The 16,087-nt window shown below is 36.7% G+C and overlaps 1 pseudogene; it reads right to left on the minus strand.

Moving 5' to 3' along the window:
• The window catches only part of LOC101588116, an 84,085-nt pseudogene extending 74,409 nt beyond the window's left edge, over positions 1-9,676 (minus strand).
• Positions 9,677-16,087: the final 6,411 nt, after the last annotated feature.

Raw genomic sequence — 16,087 nt, forward strand, 5'->3', positions numbered from 1 at the left:
GATGATGTAGAGTGTGCCTAAGGAGAGTCACATGGAGAGAAAACATTCTCTCAGGCTTTCACAGAGATTACATTGGCCAAGCAATGGCCATGACTCCTCCACATGGCTAACACTGACAAAGGTTCTACAGTCTGAGGTACAGGATCTGAGCATAAATCCTGAGGGGATTTCACTGACCTTATCAGACCCAAAAGCTACAACTCTTGCTGGATAGGTCCTCTTTACCTTGGTCTTGGCCATCCAGTAGAAAAGTATACAAGCGAGGTATAAGAAGTAAAGCCATGCTATTATGTTGACCTATAGGGGACTCAGGTCAACAATTTTTGACATTGCCAGTGAAGCAGAAGACCCAATACTATTATGGGCTACTGGACTCTTTTAGAATGTTTTGCTGAGTTTACACACCTATAATATTTAAATGATGGAACTTAACAGAAAAAGGGGATACAAATTAATGTCCATTTTGTATCTGTGTATTCAAGGTGGTTAGGATAGATATATAGTTATATTCTCTTAATGAATAGAGGCATTTGTTCTAATGGTGTTTGTAAATCGGATGTCATGTCCACATCTTGTACTGCAATTTACCACTAGGAAGAATGTATGCAATGTGTTAATTACTGAAACTGTCCTACCAATTTGGTTTGAAACTGTCTCATTACTATTTGTTTCTCAATAAAATTATGGAAAAAAAATAGAGACAGCAGATCTGTTTTGCATGTGTATCAGAGATGCTATCGCTAGATGGCAGTCCTCCACAGGTTTGCGACCTAGCACCCTGCGTTTGCATATGGTGGAGTAGGAATCACTAATGGAGGATTTTGTTCTCATAGTAATGCTTTGCTTTTTACTAGAAATAAGTGTAAATTCTTCGTGATGCAGACAAGTACCCGAGCAACGCTTATAATAGGGAGAATCTCGTAGAATATAATGTTAAAAGCGCCAGTAGGTGTGCTTCTCAAATGGATAACCACATCTTTAATCTGCAGTTGAATCCTAGGGAGGTCATGATAAAAAATCAGGTTATGACTCTATTAAAGTCTAGAATCGTACCTGAGGTTCTGAAGTGATTCCACGTGCAGGTCTTGGAGGCCTGCTGCAGCCCTTGTCTGGCCAAGGCTTCATCTTTACCAGGCAGTTTCTCAGTACCTTGCACGTTGAAGAACTTGCCCACAACTCACACTTTAAGTTTTCCTGCTATCAGACAACTCTAGGATTAAAGGAATGTTACCAAAAAGACACAGAGCCCCTTGTTTCCAGAATGGCCAGAATCCTTTCCGTATGCTCAGTGTCTTCAGTATGTGAGAGTGTAGTTGTCAGCAAAGGGGGTGAACAAAGTTTGTTTTAGCAATAACATATGTGAGTACAGTGCAATATTTTTAAATTATAAAATGACTCCTGTAAACTTGTATAGAATTATAATGTCACAGAAAAAAAGAATTTGTGAATTTGTAATAAAACACCTGCAAAGGAAATCAGCGAACTGAGAAGTCAGCTGCCTTTGCCTCATCTCAAGACAGCTCTCCACAGACAGGTCCTCAGACTGCAAGCATTCCCACTGGCTACAGAGAGCACGTTCTCATCTGCACTGGGAACACGTTAGGAGGTCGTGAGGTCCCTGCAGAGCTCTCTGCTGTCTCTGATTGCTGTCCAGAGTGAGCTGATCCACTCAGTGGGGTGAATGCACAGTCAGAACCCAGCCTTGGCTTAGCGCGGGGTGGCAGTGCTAATAAGGCATTAACACCGTCTTCCTCTCCAGGAATCAGTGGTTAAAGTTTCAAATGCCCTTGACTCTCCAGTGAACCATGTGGCCCTGCTTCCTAATACATATGGTTGAAATGTTAGAGCCTCATGTTAGAGAGGAATCTCAGGGGGGTCCTGTTCCTTGCCTAGCCATTAAAATGGGGGTGTTGTATGACAGTGGAGAGCTGCCTTCATTTGTTCTTAGATCCTTTGTAGATCCACTGTGACATGCTGGAAGATCAAGGGGGTCGCATGACTCACTTTCATCCTGTGCTGGACCTTCTCAGGTATGTGGAATTCATTTCTATAGTTGCTTGTCCAAGAACCATAAAACAATGCTACTTTCAAATGCCATCTTCTTGTATATTATATTGCTTACCATTTTTAGTCCCTGGGGGAAGTTTATGAAGAGAGCTTCCTGCAGCCTGCAAATTCATTTTTTACCTGCCCCTTTAAAGTCATTTCCTTTTCTAAAAGGTGAATTCTGATCTTTTCTCTCTATATGCCCTAGAACTTTAGCAGTTAAATTCCTTCTTGTGAAAGAGAGAAGAGATAAAAAGAATGTTTGAAGTGTCCACATAGTTTGGAAAAATGAGTTTTTTTCATGGTAGCTGAAAGTCAAAACTGAGGAAGAGTTAAGGTAATATTTGTGGTCTGCACTGCCTCTGACAAGTGGATAGCCAAATGTTTAAGTCCTTTTGTTTTCCATGAAGTAATGGAGCTTGAACTCATGGTTTTCTGCTTCCTAGATAAGGGTTCCAGGTCTGACCCACACGTCCAGCCCAAATGCGGTAATCTATCTTTTTATTTGTCTGTTTGTTTATTTATTTGTGCTTTTTTGAGACAAGATCTCACTACATATTTCACACTCGTCTTAGACTTACTTTGCAATTCAGAGTACACCGGCTCTTCAGTGCTGGGATTAGAGGCATGCACCACATTGCCTGGCCAAATGTGGTAGTCTCGATGGGATTCGATGACCATTTTGGGTACTAAATATTTCATCTTAATCTTGTTTTAAACAATGAAATGACCGAAATATTATATATTTTATTAATTTAGAAGGAAAATGATAACCAAAGGCAATTTTTCAATTATACTGTGGTACAGAAGTTCTAGTAGTTTTAGAAATTAAAAAACACACAAAACAAATGAAAGCACTTCCCTTGTAGTCTCTCACAAGTTCATTCAGTAACCTCTTTCATTCTGCATGGACTTTGATTTACAGACTGAAGTTCTGAACCAAAATTTAGAGATGTGTTAATTCTTCTTATACCAAACCAACATTTGTGTTGACTACTATCAATATTAGTACTTGGATATGTGCACAAATTATTAGGCTTAAGGAAATTATCTTTCCTAGTGATAAGGAGATAGTATATTTTCTTTTGTCCATTTTGTCTTTTGAAACAAAGTCTGGCTAAGTAGCCTGGGCTTGCCTTGGCTAAGCTGGAAATCCTGCTGTCTCAGCCTCCTGAATGCTGGGATTACAGGTGTGTATCACTGTGCCCAGCCTTTCTGATAGACTTTGGAATGGTTTCTAGATTTTAGCAAATATGAAGGAAGTTCTACATTTCCATGTGAGAAGTACAATACTAAATTTCACATAGATAAAGGACAACTTTATCTTTTCATTACTCTGTTAACAAATTTCCCAGTCGTTTCTGCATTTATAGAAAGTTATCACACTAGGATACTACAATGAGAAGTTTTTGCTATGAGTTATTTATTTATTGTGGTATGTTTATTTTTGTAGGCCAGGACTCCAGCACCAAGCTATACCCTAGCCTTTTTTTTTTTTTTTGGCAGGGTCTCACTAAGTCACCCTGAATAGGCTTGAACTTGTGATCCTCCTGTTTCAGCTTCTTGAGTAGCTGGGGTTATAGGTGTGCTCCACTGCATCTGGTTAGATAATAGAGTTCTATATTAGTAGGCATGATTTATGTAGAAAAATTATATGTTTTACCTCAAACTTTAAAAGTACAAAGTTTTGGCTTCAATAAAGAATACAATATATAATCGAGTCACTTGTTAATTTAGAATATTTTGTGGTGGATTACCAACTGGTGGAGAACTTGTTACATGCAGCTGAAGTGAACTAGCTTGGTGCTGGGTGTGGAAGGCCCATCTGAGGATTGTTGCCAGCAGTATGAGAGGCAGAACTAGAGAAGCTGTTGGGAGGCTGTTAGGAAAGCTGTTTGCAGAAGCTGTTGGGGAGCTGCTGGAAGCTGCCGGTTCTCTTGGGCTGTTTTGCTGAGGCACTTGTCATGCTAGCTTTCCTGATGACCTTGGTTGTTCTCATCAGAGAAACTGAGGACCTCATTGTCACTAAGAATGGCTGTGGCTCATTTTGGGGAGCTCTAGTCCTCATCTTGAGCATTGCTTCATGGCTCCAGAGGGAAAGATGGTGCACAGCTCAGTCTCCTGGAGAAGCCTGTCATGTTAGCTTTCCTGATGGGAACTCAGCTTTCCTTATCCTCAGAGATGCTCAAGACCTCACTGTTGCTGAAGATGGTGGTGGTACTTTCTGGGGAGCTCTGGTTCTCACCTTGGGTGTTACTGCCTAGTTCCAGTTTGGATCTCTCAGCCTGGAAGCACATATTTTTCATCTCACTGGTATAAATTTTTTAGATTCCACCACTGACCTTAGGGCCTTCCCAGAGCAGATCCATTAAACAGGCCTTAATGGGACATTGTCATGAGTTCTAGGCCTCCAGTTGGATTCATAGGAGGTATTGTCATGGGCTCTAGATCTTCAGTTAGACTCATGTAGGCATTACTGTGGGATCCAGGCCCTCAGCTGGATTCTTTGGTCTTTAGTGTGTGGACAGATTTCCTGCACTCTCTTTTTGTGTATGATTCTTTTGGTGATTAATACAAATTAACTTATAAAATATGTGCCCTGTATTGTATTGTTCCCCTTGCAAAACCACAAGTCATGACGTGTACATATCAAGGTAAGTCTACTTATACATAATTAGTATTTAAACTTCATTTTTATCTATGTAAGTGAAAGCTTTTTTTTTTTTTTTTTTTTTTTTTTTTTTTTAGGGAAGGGTCTACAAGGTGTTCAGGGTCGCACCACTAGATCAGACTTGCAGTGATTCGCCTATTTACAGCTTCCCAAGAGCTGGGATTACAGGCGTGCCCTACTACACCCAGTCTCAATTGCTATCTCAGTGCTCCCCGAGGGCAGGCACCACGATCAAACCCCCAGCCCACTGAGCTATTTGGCTGGCCCTTGTGTAGAGATTTTTAAGACCAAATTTCCTTATGTTGAAGTTTTATTTGTGAATAAAATCTTTACAATCATCATGTCTAGACCTTTGATAAAATGAGACAGTGCTGCATAATAAAGAAACAATAACTGAACAATAGTCCTAAATCTAATTTATAAAGTTCATGATTTTACAAAGCTATGAACATATAATATGTGTGTACAAAATTAAGACTTCATATGGTTAAATCCTATTCAGGTCATTGTCCTACTAATGAAATCTGTACAGCATTTTTGAAGATAGAAGTTGTATATGAAAATTGCTTTCCAAGATGTAATACAAACTAGTTTTTACAATCTGTCATCTTTAACTTGTTAAAGGAGATGTATAACAAGAAAAGGAAACTATTAGGAAGAAACATAATGTGGAGATGATAAAAAGCTACCAGGGAAGAAAAAAGTCTTTAGAAAATGACTGAAAGCAAACTTTTTTCCTATTTCCTCTTAAAAAATCTATCTGAACTCATTTTATTTTCATTATATATCTAACCTGAAGGCAAAGTAAGTTCAGCATTGTAACAAAGAAGGTGTTATAAGGACTTCTCTTCAGTGATAAAATAGAACATGTGTGTAAACCAGACAGCCTTGTATCAGGAACCTTTATAATAAGGGAATACTGTGCTTAGCTTTTCCACAATTTTAGAAGAATGAATTTTATTAGGTGTTAGGCAAAGGAATTATCAACCATTTTTGTGCTCCAAAGCTGAAAGATTAGTTATGACCATTTTTAAACTGTAGTAGTGGTTTTAATGTGGGTCTTGATATAGTAAGCACAGTGCCTAGCACTATTAATATGTCTCCTATTACTAGTTATCTTAAGGAATATGTTGTTTAAATTTTGCTTTTCAGTGAAAGATCATTCCAAATTCTGTTATTGTACAGTTTTCAGAGAAATATTAGACTGGTGTTGAATTGACAGACACCTAACATAGTTTGGGAGCCCAACAACGAGGCTTTCCTTTGTGAACAATGGGAACACATTTTTCTGAAATGGGAAATTGTCACCATTGTTCATCCCTTGTTCGTTTTTGCTTCTCTTGCCCAACTTTCTAAAAATCATTTTGTTTTGAAGTCAGGGTATAGATTACTGTTGGGAAATCAATACATTTTAATTATGTTGGAATAAATGTACCGACATAATATATGTTAGAAGTCATTTGGCCTAATGTGTTTCTCTGTTCAGGGGGACATGAAAATTAGGAAGCTCTAAAATGCCTGAAACAAATTTCCTGCCAATTTTCTCTGCTTTTTCAGATTAACTTGCAAAAGCTGGTTTTCTGGCTCTTAAATGCTACATATCAGGGATAGGGAGATAGGTAGGTGGTCTAAATACCTGCCTGCCCAACTCAAGGACTGGGATTTGATCCCTGATACCACATGCTGTGCTGGCCCTGGAACCACAGGCATGCTATGTCCACCACTGAAACCAGGCATGGTGGTGCATGCCTGTAATCCCAGTGATGGGGAGGCTGAGACAGGAGGATCACTATGAGTCTGAGCTGCATAGCAAGACCCTGTACCAAATAAATAAACAGAAGGGTTTTTAAAAATGCTAAATATGGTATAATTTTAAGATTTTCATAGTGTTTATTGTAGACTAGTTGAATTCTATATTATCACCCAGTTATTGGAGCAAGCTAGAAGTATAGAAATTTGTCCTCTACTTTTTGGCTTTTCAGCAATACTTATATTTTTTAAAATTATAGTTATTCGCTCTCTTTGTGCTTCCACTTTATTGTAAATCTCATAAATTCATGAGATTATATGATGGGTGGGAAGTTGGAAAGACACCTTGTAATTTGGTTCTTTAAAATGTGGGAGTGTTCGAGTGAGTATTAAGGTTGAAGTTCCCAAGAGGTGAGCTATTAGGAGGAGAGATATGATAAGTACACTAGCAAGACATTACTAGACTTTACAACATGCACCAATTATTGTAAACCTTTCCTTTCAAAGCCAGAGGAGTGTTCAGCATAATTAATTTGGCAGAAAAAAAAGTTCTATAGAACAAATCCATGAAGGCCCAACCTCCCTTACCTCTGTATTCACTGAATGATTCTTTGCTACCTTTCTGTTTTCTTATGGTTAACTCCTTATCTCTAAACAATATTAAGCAGTTTTTGATTAATCCCATTTAGATTTTGCCTCTTGATGTAGTGCAGTTGATAAAGGTTCAGATTATCAATGCTTTCTTTTTCCCTTCTTCCAGTTACATCACTATACTTGTCATCCTGGAGGCAAGCGGTCCATCTCTCCCAGCGCTGCACTGCATTGTACAAAAACACACTCCAGTATTTTTGGACCTCAGTATCTCTTTCTTGAGATCAGGAAACATATTTTATTTATGTTTTTAATCTTGACTATATAACCCATTTCTGGATGAATGTGCTAATTATATTTTTATTAAAAAAACTGTGTGTGATTGAAAACCTCAAGAACCGTGAACCATGCAAAAGCTTTATTTTAGGGGCTGGCCAGATAGCTTAGCAGACTAAAGTGCCTGCTTAGGCAGAGCACAGTGGCATCTGCATGTTGCCCCACTCCTGGGGCATCCTGAGACAGATTGAGACTGGATGTGGTGGCGCAGGCCTGTAATCCCAGCACTTGGGAGGCTTAAGATAGAAAAATTACTGAGTAGGATCTACATAGTGAGACCCTGTACTAAATGCATAAAAAGGCTTTATTTTAAAGACAGTTAAATTTGGAATTAAAGTAACTTTTCTTTTGGGTATTTAACTTTAACAGAAAGAGAAAACAATTAGAAGAAGCTGCCTTCCACCAAGTAAGATTATGTCTTGGTTTAGAGTAATTTTCTTGCTTTTAATTTACCTACCCTGTTGACAGAAATTGTATCTTATTATAATCCTGGATAAAATTTAGATTGCTTCAGGGAATTAATGTAACTGAAGACAAAAGTTCTACAGTATTCACATTAGTGTCAATTTTAATTGCTTTGAACTGCTTTATTTATTTATTTTTAATTTACAGACCTAAAGAGCCCTATTTTTCATTGAGGTATGTAGCAATTTGAGTCTGAAAGTACATTCATGTTTAGATTGCAACCTTATTAAATAAAGAGGTTTGTTTTTGTAAAGGGTATCATGTTTACATTACAGCAACCTAGAAATGATGAAAATAAAAAGTAAATATATTGTTTTACATATATGATTGTATCAGTCAGGGCTTTACCATAGGAACAGATAAAACACAAGGAACAAATGTAATAGAAGATGTACAACATATAAGAAACTCTTTTAGAATATTTTGTTGAGTTTACACACCTATAATATTTATTTATTTATTTATTTATTTATTTATTTTTCTTTTTCGCATAATTTTATTGAGAAACAAATAGCAATGAGACAGTTTCAAACCAAAGTGCTGGGACAGTTTCAATAATTAATACGTTGCATACATTCTTCCCAGTGGTTAATTATTGTACCAGATACAGACTAGATATCTTATTTACAAACAGCATTAGGACAAATCCCTTTATTCATTAGGAGAATGTAACTATATATCTATCCTAAACACTTTGAATACACAGATAAAAAATGGACATTCTTCTGTATGCCCTTTTTTTCTTCAGTTCCATCATTTAAATATTATAGATGCGCACCTATAATATTTAAATGATGGAACTGAAGAAAAAAAGGGGATACAGATGAATGTCCATTTTATATCTGTGTATTCAAAGTGGTTAGGATAGATATATAGTTACATTCTCTTAATGAATAGAGGGATTTGTTCTAATGGTGTTTGTAAATAGGTTATCAAGTCCCCATCTTGTACAGCAATTAACCACTAGGAAGAATGTATGCAATGTGTTAATTATTGAAACTGTCCTACCAATTTGGTTTGAAACTGTCTCATTACTATTTGTTTCTCAATAAAATTATGGAAAAAAATTTTAAAAAATAGCTTATGCATATAGCTCTGTGTTTTATGTTTTCTTTTCCATTAATCTATTTTATGTTACCTACAAGTACCACTGAATTATATTTATTAGTTTGCTGTATATTTCCTTACAATAAAATACCATACCATTAAAAGAAAAAATAAATTATAAGATTGGCTTACAAGGTCAGCCACAGAGTCACATGAGGAAGCATGCAGAGGGCATCTGCACTCGACACTGAAGGGTTTATTTGAGGTCTGGATTTCAAAGTCTGTATTAGGATGCTGATGGGTCTGCAATGCAATGCAAGGCTGATGAGTCTAAATCAGAAGGCTGAATGAGGTTGGAAGAGTGTGTGCTGGAAGCCAGGAGAGGACTCTAAGCTGACTCAGAGGAAGTGGAATATGACAGAGTTCCCCCAGCAGTGATGGTGGCAGCGATGGCGGCGGCGCAGCAAAGAGACAGAAAAGATAAAACAGACTCTTATTGCGGGCACGGGAGGACAGCAAGAAAAGACAGGCGGACACCTCGGGCCCAAACAGTGGAGGGCAGCTATATTTATAGGTTCCTATGGGGGGGGGTGGAGCCTTGGGAGGTGAGGTGATGACGTTGTGAGGGCTCATTGGATATCCTCCTGGGAGGTGAGGTAGATCATCTTGGTGCGCCGGATGAAGGGAATGCTGGGAAGAAGAGGTAGGTAGTTGCTCTGCACTCATCGTCACCTTGTGGAGACGCCATGGTGATTCGGCCAGTTCCCACATGGGCCGGACCCATCAGAATGCTCCATCCTTCTTTAATTCATTCTCTCTCTCTCTCTCTCTCTCTCTCTCTCTCTCTCTCTCTCTCTCTTTTGTGGAAAGGGGGGATCGAATTCAGGTCCTGGAACTTGACAGGCAGGCGCTTATTCTACTGAGCCATTTCCCAGCTCTTTAATTCTCGTTTGTATCCTGTAAGTGATGAGTCACTCTACGGTGGGGCCTCCCCGCCCTAGGGTGTCAAATTGCTGAGCTGATTGAGTTACCCTTTTAACTTCTCAAGTTGACACAATGCATCAACCACTACCATGATTTATATTTATATAGTCTCAAGTGCACAGAAACTTGTTATTAACTATAGTCACACACTGTTAAGTCAATCACTAGACTTCTGTCCTCCTGTCTAACTGGAGCTTCAAAACAGTACTTTATCATGCTTCTTTGTATACACGGCACACTTTTGCTCAGATTTTCACTTAGTCAACTTCTTCAAAATTGAATTCAAGGAGCTGGGGAGAGAACTCAGTAGAATAAGTGCTTGCCTGGTAAGATCAAGGGCCTGAATTCAATCTCTAGTTCCGCAAAAAATAAATAAGTAAATAAATAAATATTGAATTCAGCCTTCACCTTTTATTTTGAGGTTAGGACAGAGGCTAATTCCTCCTCCATCCCCTTACCTCCCTCATCCCAGTCTTAGGTCTGCTTGTTATGTGAAATGGTAAGACCTTTTACTTGCTTCTCTCATAAAAATTAATAAGCTGCCTTTTGGTTTTAATGTATTTTCTTTTCATTGGTTTATGAGTTATTTGAGATTAAAGAAGATACCTTTTTATTTTAAAAAAACTTTGAAATAGGGTCTTGCTATGTATTTTAGGCTATACTCGAACACCCAACAATCCTTCTGCTTCAGTCTCCAAAGTGCTAGGATTATAGACATTTGCCACCATATTTGGCCTCTCTTTGTAATTTTTCATCTGTACCCAACATAATTTCTATTTAATTAATAAATAGAATCCTAAAAACTCAAAGGGTTTAACTGTTCATATTTGGGCTCATTTGCAAACAGCTACTGGTCCAAGTCTAGTACTACTTAACAATATCCAAGTGGTAAGAGTTATTAATTAGCTTTTTAGTATCTTACTTTATAGCTCGTAAATATTTGCTCTTATTCTGCTAACATCATGTCTGAAGCATATTAAAATAATTTCCCTTTTTTGATTATTTTCTTAAGCTAGTGTTAGTGTGTTTGACTTACTATGTATAGAACTCAGTTTTAAAAAGTTTTGCAACTATTCTGATGTGCATTTCAAAAATTGTAATATGAGACAATTATTTTACAATACTAATAAGAGAGAGTTAATGGACATATTTTATGAGTAACTCTACTGGATTTTTCATACGTAATATCTGAGTCACCGAAAACATCTTGTCAAGTCAGTGTGAGTAGCCTAATTTAACAGATGGAGAATCTGATCCTTATAGAAGTAAAATTGTATTTGGGCATGGTGGTACAGACTTATAATTTAGTACTTGGGAGCTGAGGGAAGAAGATTGTAAGTTCAGGCCCACCAGAGATATGTAGGAAGTTCAAGGCTGGCCTGCACTATATATGGTGAGATCTTGTCTCAAGTGGAAAGAAGCAACATGGCTAGGGTTTAATTGCACAGCTGAAGTTTAGGCTTGGTGACTTATTTTGTAGCCCACATTATTAATTATTCTATATCTTCTTGTTGCATTGATGAAAACAATCACAAATAATAGCTTGAATACAGTAAGTTCAGCTCTTTTTTTTTTAAATTCAGTTAGGCTTAACTTGGGAATGCAGTGGCAAAATTATATTAAAGCACCACGTTTTACTGGATTTTTAAAAAGATACATTAATACATAAAAAATAGGATCTCTCTCTTTTCCTATCTGCCTTGTAATCTATTTGTTGTGCAGACTGGACTTCCAACCTATTCAGTTTCCCAAGTCTGGATTTTCCTAATTGCCCCCTTTTGCACTCTTGTAAATGGCCTCCTTGCTCTATGTGCACCAAGCTTGTGGCTAGCTCTCAAGGACTGACCACTCTCAGGCTTGACTTTTCTGGCAGGACAGCTCCTCAGTGAGTGTGTGCGCTGCCTTCAGGAGGCTTATGGTGACGCCTCACTGTGTTTTGTTATGTGTGGTCAGCAGCATTGATCTAGGTAATCTTGGACACCCATTATTTTGAAGCTGGGGGGGACTGCAGAATGATTGTATTCTAATTTATCATTCTTTTGTTGTCTATTAGCTGAAATACATCTAAAGAAGTCTACTTTTATCACCTACTTGGTTACCCAGGGCCACATTCATAGACAAAAAGTAGGATCAATGCTGATTCTTTCTCTCAGTTTTCAAACTATGGGGTTGACTGTGTAGCATCCTTCAAGATGACAAATCCATTGCTATTGTTTGCATATTTTTATACAAGCACAGCTCTAAGTATTTGATACATTGCAGCTTTAGCATCGATGCATCAAATATTTAATTCTAAGAATTTATAAAATGAAAACAACAAAAATTAAACATTTATCCTGCCTTTGCTCAGCAGATGTGCCTCTGATCTATTTTGGTGTCTAAAGTTAGGAAATACTGATAAATCATTTCTAAAGATAAAATGTGTCCTTGGGTTCTTATTGATACTGCTAAGTCTGATGGAGAAACACAGAAATGATGAGCATCCTTAGTGGCTTAGCACCACTTTGGAAACACTATTTTAGTTGCTGATTTTCAGCCTTTATTTCTTTTTCTAATTTATTCAAAGGTAAGACACACCTTATTGATTGATTCATGTATTTATTTATTTTTCAATGTTGTTGTTGTTGTACTAGAGATAGAATTCATGGTGCTGTGCATACTACGCAAGTGCTCTACCACTGAGCTACCCTCCAGCTCAGTATGGTGCTTTTCACATTGGTTCCTAAAGTAGTCAAATTCCTACAGACACTACATTGAATGGAAGGGATAGGGAAAGGAGGGCAGGGTTGGATCAATAGCGTTTTAGTTGGCTCAGATGAAAGTGTGATGGTGGACGATGAAGATGATAGCACAGCAGTGTGACATATGCATTAGAAATGGTTGCAGTGGTAATTTTATGTTAAATGCATTTTATTATAATTCAAAGCAAATAGTGACAAAAATAAATGACTAAGTCTAAAAAAACTGTTAAGAGTGGTAATATGGTGTGTAGTTTTTTATACATCCTTTCATCTTTACTTAGTTTAAATAACTGAAAAGAAAATAAACACTAACTTGAAATTAAAATCTTAACAACTAGACTCAATGATCTCTTATTCAGATTCAAGATCCTTTTTGTTTGCCTCTTTCTAGATGGTGTAGTCACAAAAGGAAGGGAAAATGCTTTTTATGTACTTTAGGGTCTCTGTGAAGTTACACATATGAAGTTATATTTTAGGTCTGGGCATAATGAGGGAAATGAAAACAGAATTAAAATTAAGAATGAAAGGAAAGTTGGGCTTTATTTTATATTCTTGGTGTTGGGTATGGGACACAGGGCCTCCTATGTGTGTTCTGTCACTGAGCTATGCCTGCAGACCCAGGATTAATTTTTTAACACATTTATGATGGGGCCACAGTTCATATGTCTTAGTGCCAGGCAGCTTGGGACAAGCATGATGGGTCAGGCAAGCAGGAATGCATTAAGCCACTTTTTAAAAGCAGATAATTTAGATGCTTGGAAAATTTGAATGAGAATATATTTCAAAAAAACCAGGAAAGCCTTTTGGTATTAGAATTAAAAGTTTCTTCAGAGTTTTGAGCTGTAATTTTAAATGCAAGGGGTTGTATTCCCCTACATTGAACTCTGCTGCCCTTTGCACAGCTGATGTTCTGGTCTGCATAAATCTGACCTTTACATAGCAGGCAGCAGTGGCACCTCTCACGTCTCCAGTCCAGGGTGACGACCACTGAGAGCAAAGTTATCTCTGCTGCTCTATATTACACAACTAAAATGAATGAAGCTTAAGAACTACATTTTAGATATAACTATTCCTCTCTGTTCTTCTCCTGTTACAACTGTTAGATCTACTTTAGAGTTTTATATGTCTCTTTTTAACAAACCATAAAAAGTCGTAAAATTATCAATAAGTCTTTGACAGTGCTAATCTTTTCTGTTTTTCATTCTTTTTGGATTTTTTCTTTAAAGATAAGGTCTTCCTATAAAGTTTGGTCTGGGCTTGAACTTTCTATGTAGCCTAAACTTACATGAAACACATGATCATCCTGTCTCAACCTCCAGTGTACTGGGATTACAGTCTTATACCAGCATGTCTGGTTAATACTTTTTTTTTGGAGTGGTAGCGATCATTATAGTAATATTAAGTTGGTTGATTTATATTTCATGCTCAAATGTTTTTCTTTTAGATACAAGGTTGCACTATAGAATTCATCCTGGCCTTGAATTCACTTTGTATCCCAGGATGGCCTTGAACCTTCAGCAATTCTCCTGTCTCAGCTTTCTAAGTGCTAGGATTACAGGTGTGTACCACCAAGCAGGGCCATGCTCAAATATCTTAATTCTTACTTTAAGATCATTTCTTATAACTTGTAGAAAATTTGTTAAAATATGGAAATTATTAAGAAATTTAAAATAATTTTATCCTAAAATTTGCATATAAACAAAAATACATGTACTTATAAGTCAAGTATTGATAAAAAATGCAACCTGATTTTTTGGGAGGGTGTTAGCCCAGTGGTAGACTGTATATGTAGTATGCACAAGGCCTTGAGTTCAAGTCCTAGCATTAACTCTCACTCCCAAAAGTGCTGGAGTTCACTCAAATTTTCATTTTTTTTTTATGAGTTGCATAAATAACATATATGAAGATATCTGTGAGATTAAAAAGGCTTATTTGGGGCCAGGGAGATGGCTCAGTGGAATAAGTGCTTCCTGGCAATCACAAGAGCCTGAGTTAAATCCCTGGTTCCACAAAAAAAAGGCTTGTTTATAAATCAGTTATACATTTAGTTATACATTTGAGCAGTGAACAGCAGTTTCCTCATATGTATGTAAAGTAACTTCTTACACAACATATTTAACCTTTTAACTTGTTATGTATAATGTGCAGCCTAGGTGTATATATTTATATATGTATGTATCTGTGTTAGTGTTTCTAAACATATTCATTTATTTTCTTGTTTATTTACTGTTTGAGACAGAATCTCACTATGTAGCTTAGGCTGACCTAGAAATCACTCTGTAGCCCAGACTAGCCTTGAACTCATGGCAATCCCCCTGCTTCAGCTTTCCAAGGAATGACAGGCATGTACTACCATGCCTGACTGTTTTTAATTTTATAAACAATAAAATGTAGGTTTGAATAGAGGCGATATTCTTTGCTATATAATTGAAAAAACATGTTTTGCGGTAGGCAGACTTAAGGAAAGTTGTAACTGAAACAATTCATCTTCTTAGAAATGCTTCCAGGATTTTACAAATTAAACCATAATTGTACTACAATTGTTGGACATTGTAAAGAGAAGCATTTGTTTATTCACTCAAACTTTTAGCAGAACTTAACAATTAGAAATTTCTCCATATGATACATGCAGTGTTGCAGGAATAGAGAGGACTTAGAAATGAACCAGGAATAGAAAACTGAAGGAATCTGGCAGCTTAAATCTGAATCATGACACCGATGGTTTGTGTGGTAATGCTGAAATGTTTGTTTGATTTTGTCTTATTTTTTCCGATAGAATTTACTCATGCAAATTTTGACTGATATCAAGGAAGTAGCAAAATGTTGCCAATGCATTTTTATAAATTACAAATAAACTATTTCGTAGTATTTCTTATTTTACCAGGGAGAAGGAAGATATTCATTATTATTTATGCTTAATTTTTGCAGTCATTAGAAATCTGATGAATTTTATTTTTGTCATAATTTTAAGCTTTAATAAAATAGATTTTATAGTACATAGAGTAAGTCTATCCATTCATTGTCGATAAAATTTTTAGAACTAATTTCTATAAAATGTTCACTGTTTGGGAATTTATTATAATGTAACTTCTACAGGTACAGATTCTCATCACCCTATTCTTTTAATTTTGTGCAACTTTAAAAACACAGAAAAGTTATATATCTTTACATTTTTTTTAAATTTTTTTTTTATTCTTCTTAGTGGTTAATTGCTGTACAAGATGCGGACTTGTGATCCTGTTTACAAACACCATTAGAACAAATCATTCTATTCATTAACAGAATGTAACTATATATCTATCCCAACCACTTTGAATGCACAGATACAAAATGGGCATTCATCTGTATACCCCATTTTTTCTAAGTTCTGTTATTGAATATTATAGGTGTGTAAACTCAGCAAAATATTCTAAAAGAGTCCAGTAGCCCATAATAGCATTGGGTCTTCTGTTTAACT

This window comes from Octodon degus, unplaced genomic scaffold (assembly GCF_000260255.1).
Source record: "Octodon degus isolate 3935 unplaced genomic scaffold, OctDeg1.0 scaffold00081, whole genome shotgun sequence".
Lineage (NCBI taxonomy): Eukaryota > Metazoa > Chordata > Mammalia > Rodentia > Octodontidae > Octodon > Octodon degus.